The following is an 8,542-nucleotide window of genomic DNA, read 5'->3' on the forward strand; positions in this document are numbered from 1 at the left end:
ATATATATATATATATATATATATATATATATATAGCATTTGTCAGAGTGTTTACATCAAAATATCAAAATATAAAGTGTTCCGAGACACTTGGTTTTCAAAGCCTACAAATGTGTAAAAGTAACTAGAAAGGCTATCAACCCACACGGTGCTCATGGTAGCACGAGATCGCTATGATAACTCAGCCTAACAGCTGACGCATTCTCGATGATACTCCTATGGTGTGCCTCTGCCATCGTAGTGGAACCTCATCTATGGTAGCATACTTTGGTATCCCTCGGGTAATCATGTCCATGTTATGCTCCATCTCTACCAAGGGGTCTGCCCCTTCCTCATAGTCAACACCTCCTATATGATGGGATGCTCACTATGCTATTAGCGACATGTCAAGCGGTCTTTCCGGTCCAACATCTGCAAATTTATCATAAGTTAAATATCAGTTACACTTTTACAGAAAATTCATAAAACTTGAAAAAAAAAAGTTTTACCTATGTCAGTACACTATTCTCTCGGTGGCAAAGGTAGATCCAGATTCCATCTGAAATCCAGGTAGTGACTGTTGCTATCTTTACTTCCCCACCCATGATCATCTCTGAACCTAGGTAATGTCTCCTGACTATACTACTAGTACTCTCTCCTCCTAGGAGAGATCCAAAGAGTTAGACTCTCTCCCCCCTCCTAGAAAATCTGGTGATGAAATAAATGTCTGTTTCTTCCAGCACTGGCTCTTGGTCTTTTATTATGAAGAGTTCCCGATCAAAATCCCACAAGCTGAGCAAATACAACAGCAACTCCATTTGATCTCTCAATCCTATAGTTCAGAAGAACTTAAGCAATCCATAGTTCCTCAGAGCATTGATGCATTCTAGATCCTAGGCTTCCTGTTGGCCTTCGGCCTCATGGCCTCTTTCTTTCAATTCTAGAACAATGATCTCCTGCAAAACATCATTTAACACAAATTAGAAACTTTTTCATGGATCAAAATTGAGAATTTTTGCTTTAAAGAGGGTTTTTTTCTTCAAAACATTCCGCCCCGAAACCATCGTGCCTTTTTTTATTAACAAAACGATGTCACCGTGATGGATTTTAGGCTCGGGAGCGATCATCACGGGTCCAATGAACAAAATCGCGATGATCGCCCACACATTTAAAAATGAAAATCCTCCTATCGACAAGCAAAAAATGAATGAAGAAACATAAAAATACAATGAATTGCAAGAGTACATGCAAAGCTCTTACCCTCTTAAGACGGTTCGAGGAATCATGCACTAGATCTCCCACACTGGTCATTTGAAAATCAAGCGAAATAGGGCATAAATGCACTCTCAAAAATTACTTTGGTGAAATGGTAAAAATATTTTTACTTATGGCCTATTTATAATTTTTGAGTTAATTTTTGTTAATATTTTACTTTCTGGTGAACATGTGATTATTATTGACTAATTCAAATGAGTTTTTGTTTTATCTCTTTTTTAGACTCGTTAAAAATAAACGAAAAAGGAACCCCCTTGGAGTCATCTTTAAGCTCTTTTTTTACTCTCGAAACATGAAGAGATCATCGAGTAATTGTCATTTCGAACTTATTAAATTAAATGAATTGACGTCATCTAGTATAGTTTACCCCTTTTTTGGGCTGAGATTGACTATTTACAAAAAAGGTACACCTTGGTTGACATGGTCAAGTGGTTGACTCGAATATTGTTTTCTACCTTTTCGGGTTTGAGGGACAAATTATGGAAAGGGACATGATGGAGTTTTCTTGTTCATCTCTTTTCAAACTCTCTAAATGTGAAAAGGATACTGATTTATTCTTACGTTGGACTCCTTAAAATTTTACGACGAAAGAGTCGTCACCTTGATGAGACCGAGTTTCTCCTTCCCAGGACTCGTAAAACTTACTAGGATGGATTCATTCGATGAATGAACTTACATGACAAGCATATGTTATCCCCTTCAAGCTTGTGATAAAAATAATTGGGGTACTTGCTAGAAATAGCGGGGGAAAATGAAAATGAAACATCCTTTGTATAGGTAGCATGTCGCTCTTGAACATGCCACTCTTTTTCTTTCATGTCGGGTTTGGGATATCCTCACTCAGTCAATTGTCCTCCTAGGTTTGGGTGATCCATTTTTTCCTCTCATTTGTATTCCATTTTGTCATCATGATCTTTAGTCCTATGTTGACTCAAATTCTACCACACTCTGGAGTCGTGTCACCAATGTTCAAGAGAAGTCCTAATCTGCAATTATTTACCTATAAATTGTTTGACCCATTGTTACAATCTTGGATATTATTCATTTCCTTGTTTCATGTCAATGATGGGGGATTCATAATAGCCCTCCTTTGATGGGTCACTTCCTATCGACTTCAGCTCATTATCTAGGACGGTGACTTAGAAACTCCCTTTTAGTACCTTAGATCTTGCATTCCTTAATGGCAAGTTCTTCACATCTGAAAACAAGTTTTCATCATTGGCCTTCGATTGGATGATTCCACGAGTGTCCGACTTCAGCTTTGTTATCACATTCACGGATTGTACTATCATACCTTAAGAGCCATTATCACTATTGGTGGTTTCTCTTTTTCCTATTAATGGTCCACATCATTGGTCGGTAATCAGGTGGTTTTCTATCATTTTTGACTTCGACACATTCATTCACATGTTAGAATTCGTATTTTCATCAGGTCGGGATGGAACGCAAGACCCTGGGTCTTGTCCGATATGATGTAGGCTTCATGGAGTTATGTGTTATTCATGATTGTACACATGTTTCTGTTATATGGAAGGTTGTGACTATACTGTGGTACTTTATATTTATGATGATCCTTCTATATCAGATGGCTACGTCATACCTTGGATCTTAGCTTTACAAATCATCCTTCTCATTTGGATGGTTGCACCCATACAATGGATCCTTACATATAGTCCTTATGATCTAGATGGTTGCACCCATACTGTGGATTCATGTTTTGATCTCAGCTATGTATATGTATATGTGTCCTTGATTTGCAGGTCTCCTGATAGTGTTGGTCCTCGTCCTTGCAAAATATCGTAAAGAATCTTAGCCATCACTCCATATTCTGCCTTCATGCTTTAGGGGGCATCTGTTACAAAATATTTTGTCACCTCCTGCACTTCCCTGTGACATACCTCGAACTGCTTGAAACATGACCATTATGCAGTGTACTCATTCATAGATGTAGCTCAGATCCTCCCTAAGATACTGATTGGAAATTCCTTGAGCTTCCCCTAAACAAAATAGCTCTAAAACCCTAATTTTAGAATCATCACCCCTATGAGACTAAAAACAACAATGATTTCTTGTTGCACTATACTTGAACCACTATGGCATCACTCCGTTGACTTGTATACCTATGATGACCCCAAAAAGGCAATTTTCCCAAAGAGGATGAGAAGCTTGGTGATCTAGAAGTTTCCAGAGTGGCGAGTTGGAGGTTTTTCAACATAGATGAGGTCAAATTCTCCCAACTTGGACTCTTAGTATTATCCCTATGAGCTACCTCCTTAAGATGAGGGCCTACTCCTATCTTTAAAGAGATCCTAAATCCCTATCCCAACCTATATATTCATCTTCTCCCATTCCCAAATGGTTTATCTATGTCTATTTACACCCTTATGCTAAGATTGTGCCTATATGCTACTCATTTGGCTTGGAGAAGGAGTTCTTGGAGAGCTTAGCTTGGACTTGGACATTCATTCAAGGAGATCCTATCAACATCAAGGCTTGGTTGTATGCTTCCCCTTCTATTCTATTAATATAAAACTACTGGTTCATTTTCCCTAAATGTGTATGCTCATGTATCATTTAGCTCAACATTCCTTGATGAGTTAAGTAGGTTGCTTTTGAATATGCTAAAGAAGCCTGCGACGCAAGTGATTCAAGGTCTTCAACAAAGGAGATTGAGATATCATCAGAACGAGGTAGGCCATCTTCTTCATCTCTCGTTTCAATTATAACTTAGGAAAGTGTTTAGTAGATTGTCAGGTAGGTTTCTAGTCCCAATCATTGGGATAGAGGGATCGTCTCTGTCCACAGAGAGGATTTACCTAGACAACACTATATTTAAGCAACTGAAGTACAAATAAAGTATTGGTTCAAATGTTGTATTTTTCTAGATTGCAGTGAGTTCTTTCTATTTCTTTTGACAAGTGATTCTAATCCTATCATAAGGTTTTGTTTGACAAAGATTGTTGTGCTTGTTTTGTATTTTTTATTGTTCTTAGTTAACTTGAACAAGCTCACCAACAATTGTATTGAATTGGTTTATTGCTTGGGTTGGAGGGTCGGTTTGGTATCAAACTAGTGAAGGAAAAGCTTGATTTTTTTGGTTTTGTACCAAACCAACCCTACCTGACCAAGTATATACCAACTCAACAGAGTAGGCACTAAACCCCACCAACATGAAAAATTCAATTTCTATTTAGTAGGGTTTGACCAAATACACTGTCAATTAATGACAATGTAACAATGTTTTTCCTTTTATTATTCTACTTAATTTTTTAAACATTACCATCAATTGTTTCAATGTTTGAGAGTAGTTACAACCTCATCCATATTTATACGAAAAAATAGAATTTCATATCCCATTAAAAATTTAGTGAAGTTCAGAGATTTCAAGATTTTAGGCTTGGTAGGATTGCATAATTTTCATTGAATTCTAACACATATGAGAGTATGCATTTGGAATTTAATCAAGGGAACCAAGCCCTTTGTGTACTTCGATGTTGGTCCTATTAATCGTTGAAATCCTCTATCATGGCCATAGAATACACACACCCTTCACTCAAATCAAAATCATTGATTATGCATGTTAAACATTTTCTACCATATTATAGCTTATATCGCTTAGATTAAGTAGTTATGAATCCAAGTTGACCCACAACCAAGTCCAAGTTTAAAAACTATATCTCTTGCTCAACTAGTTGTTCTATGAATTAGAGAATTAAATTACGATTTATTCATTTTTTTGATTCGCTATAAGGCTTAAAATCTTCAGTAGATACAAGTCCGTCTATCTTTCACAAGCTATGCAATTTAGAGTTTGAATGCCACCCACATTTTCCTATTTCCACTCAGATAATAAGATAAGATAATTTTATTAATGTCCACAAATGATCAAATAGGACTACATAGTAGAGAGTACACATTTTGATATGTTAGAGAAGAATAGGTCAACATTGTAGAGAGGGTATGTAGTAGAGAGTACACATTTTGATCATTAGAATAGAAAAATGAGACTTTGGTAGTTATAGATCATATTTTGATCAATCATAATAGAAAAATGAGACTCTGTCAATCGGAGATGAAATTTTGATAAGAAACATCCTCCTTCTTTGTAAATGGTTCTTTGAAATTTTGATAAGCAACATCTTCCTTCTTTGTAAATAGTTCTTTGATGTCTTTTTGAGATGTTGTTAAATCTGAAAAAGGAAAATGCGACAAATCAAAATATTTTACCAACGATGAACCTTTGAAAACAATAAATGTCGAAACCACTAAAAAATGTATCACTAATTTATTTCCTTCCATTAGGACTTTTTTCCACCATCAAGAGCTGTAAATGTCACCCAAGATTACTTCTCAGGGACCTATGTCTAGGCTACTCTTTAGAAGACATCGTTCGAGAGGAACTTAGTGTTGACATTTACACCATTAACTTCGATGATGTGTGGATCCAACTCTCTACCTCCTCCCATGGAAGTTACATCTTATCCCAGGTGATGTTTCTTTATAGGTTCTCCTTCACTTTATATGTTTTCCTTGTTTGGGTATAAACTAATTTTATGTGGCCAATGTTATGTCAATTATTTTTTGCTTTTCTTCTACTCTTTTTCCTACTCTTTTTCTTTTCATTTCAACTAATTTTAGGATGTGATTTTTGCAAACTTATCTTCTATTGTTTATTATTGTTGGTTGTAGTAACAATTCCCTTTGACATATTAAGATATTTGGAGGGCATTAATACAAATTTAATTTTTTTAATGGAAATACCTTTCAAGAAAAAGAAACTAAAAGGAACGAAAAGTTTCAAGTTTGATTATTTCTTGTATTAAATGACATATGCTCAATACTCACACCACACGATTGTTATCACTTGTTTGAAAATTATTTTCCAAAATCAATTGTAAAAAATGTGACCTATTTCTACTTGGTTGAATCAAGACCATCAAAACTTTGTTAAAAATCTTTACCATAGATACTGAAGTCATCATGAATATTGAAAATGGGATTATTATATATTACTTGAAAGTGCAACATTATTTTGTGTGTTGTGGTGACCCACTTATCTCTGAAACTATAAGAGCTTACCAAAACTACAGGCAACAATAAGAATTCCTAACCAAATATTTACGTGGTTAAATATGAAAGCATAAAACTATTAAACTAGTAAGATGATGATCTTATTTACAGGAATTTTGGGATATATAAAAGTGATGGATTTAAATGTTCTCTATGCCCAAATTCTTGAAATTTTTGTCCCTTCTCCTCTTAAAGAACTTCCCCAACTGAATTCCCATTGACTAGCTTAGGTACATTTCCCATTGTCACATAATGTGAAGGAAAAATAAAGAATGGGATAAAAAAATTCCTTCTTGTCATTCACAACCACCCTAGGTTCTACACTCATGTTTTTCATTGCTCCAAGCCTGTACAACACAATTTTTCTTTAAAAAAATATAAATTTTGATTTTGTGAATGTGTTTCTGTGAAAACTATAGTTTTCTTAAACAAAATAAGTTGATTCCAAGGCACCATTGACAGAATGATTGTAAGTTATATATGACCACTCATAAATCAATATCTTTCACTTCCAGGCTAGAACATATATCGCATTTGACCATTGTGTTAAAACCTTTTTCATATGAGAACTCACCATGTACTAATTAGTTAGACATGAATGGAAAAACAAAAATTGCTCACCTGCAAGCAATCCCCCCACATTGATGACAAAGGATTCGGGGATAACCTTCACACCAATCCATTCTCCACTTTTCGATTGACTTGAAGCCCTCCAACATCATCTTGAGAAATAAAAGTGAGATCCCCAATTTCCTTATGGCGAACCACTCCCAGAGCACAGGGCAAGGCGAATAATGATTCTACAGGGCCAATGATGACCTTCGAAAGCAAAGTTTGTTCCTCAAACTTGGAATTGAAATAATTAGTTGGTAACCCCAAGCTCAGGGATATGAGTTCCACTAATCTGAAAGAAATATTCTCCATGACCTCTCCATATTTCTTGCAGAACTCCCTATATCCACAAGCCATTGCAAACTAGTCAGTATCTATAAAAAAAATTAGAAGCCAAATATCAATACATAGGAGTAGGTAATTGTGCTGAGAGATATCAAATCCATGGAGGTGCAGATATCAAACCATTTCTTAAGATTAGCACCTCCAGGGAACAATGCCTCACCATGCATAACAACTCAGGTGGGTTTTGTGGCCACTGATTTGTCACTATTTGAATCTCATTGGACTCAAGTTCGAAACTTGAAGGAAGGCAAAATTTGTCTTGGAATGAAAAATCAAAGACTTTTTTTTAGTCCCTGACATTTTTTGTGAGCTCTGTGTCGTAATAGTCCAATGGATTTTCGAAATCTCTCCTCACTTTGGCTTTTTCTTGCAAGGGGAGGGAAATGAAATTGGCTGCTTTAGATTGGATTGTGTGGAGGAGGTTATGGGAGACACCATGTTTGATGACTTGGAAGAATCCCCAGTCCCTGAAAGATGCGTGTATTTGAGCGATGAGGGAGTCCAAGGTAGTGGGGTGTGGTGGAGTAATGGGATTGAGAGGGGAAATATCTATGAGGGGTATTTGATCATTAACTGTGAAGTCGCAGTGCTTGGCATTTGGGCAATGCTCCGGGGAGAAGATGCAGGCCATATCGATGCCTAAATTGGCTTTAGATTGGCTCTCTAAACCCATTTCTTTCTTTTATTCAGTTGATGTTTTCTTGATGCTAGATATTAACTTTCGTGGATGGATTTAAATTGGATTTAAATACTAGCACAACCACACATTTACCAATGTGGTTGATATAGGCCGATAGATGTATATGAAACACATCTACAACCACATTTACCAATGCGATTGATATACTCAGATTTGCATATATCCACCACCCACCACATTAATAACTGTTATGTGTATTTTGTTAAAGGCTATTTATTTCTCATTACTAATGACTATATAAATAATAATAAGTGTATTGTTTTTTATTTATATAATTATACTTATTATATTAACATTATTTTCTATATCGATATAATATTAATTATTACATAAAATTTTGCTAATATATTAATAGTTTTATTTAAAACTATAATATAACTCACATATAACATAATAATAATATATAGTTATTATTAATTTTTATATATTTTATAACATAATAATTTTTATATATTTACTTAGAATATATTAATAATATTAACCTATATTAAACTTTTATATATATATAACATTTTATATAATAATATATTATTTAATAATATAATAGATAATAAACTAAAA

The 8,542-nt window shown here is 35.0% G+C and overlaps 1 pseudogene; it reads right to left on the minus strand.

Annotated features, from left to right (window-relative positions):
• Nucleotides 1-6,425: 6,425 nt before the first annotated feature.
• On the minus strand, nucleotides 6,426-7,293 carry LOC149192499 (fe(II)/2-oxoglutarate-dependent dioxygenase 4-like; annotated as a pseudogene).
• Between the last annotated feature and the right edge of the window lie 1,249 nt (nucleotides 7,294-8,542).

This window comes from Pinus tabuliformis, chromosome 2_2 (assembly GCF_031772625.1).
Source record: "Pinus tabuliformis cultivar Carrire ecotype Pingquan chromosome 2_2, CPIR1, whole genome shotgun sequence".
NCBI classification, from domain to species: Eukaryota; Viridiplantae; Streptophyta; class Pinopsida; order Pinales; family Pinaceae; genus Pinus; species Pinus tabuliformis.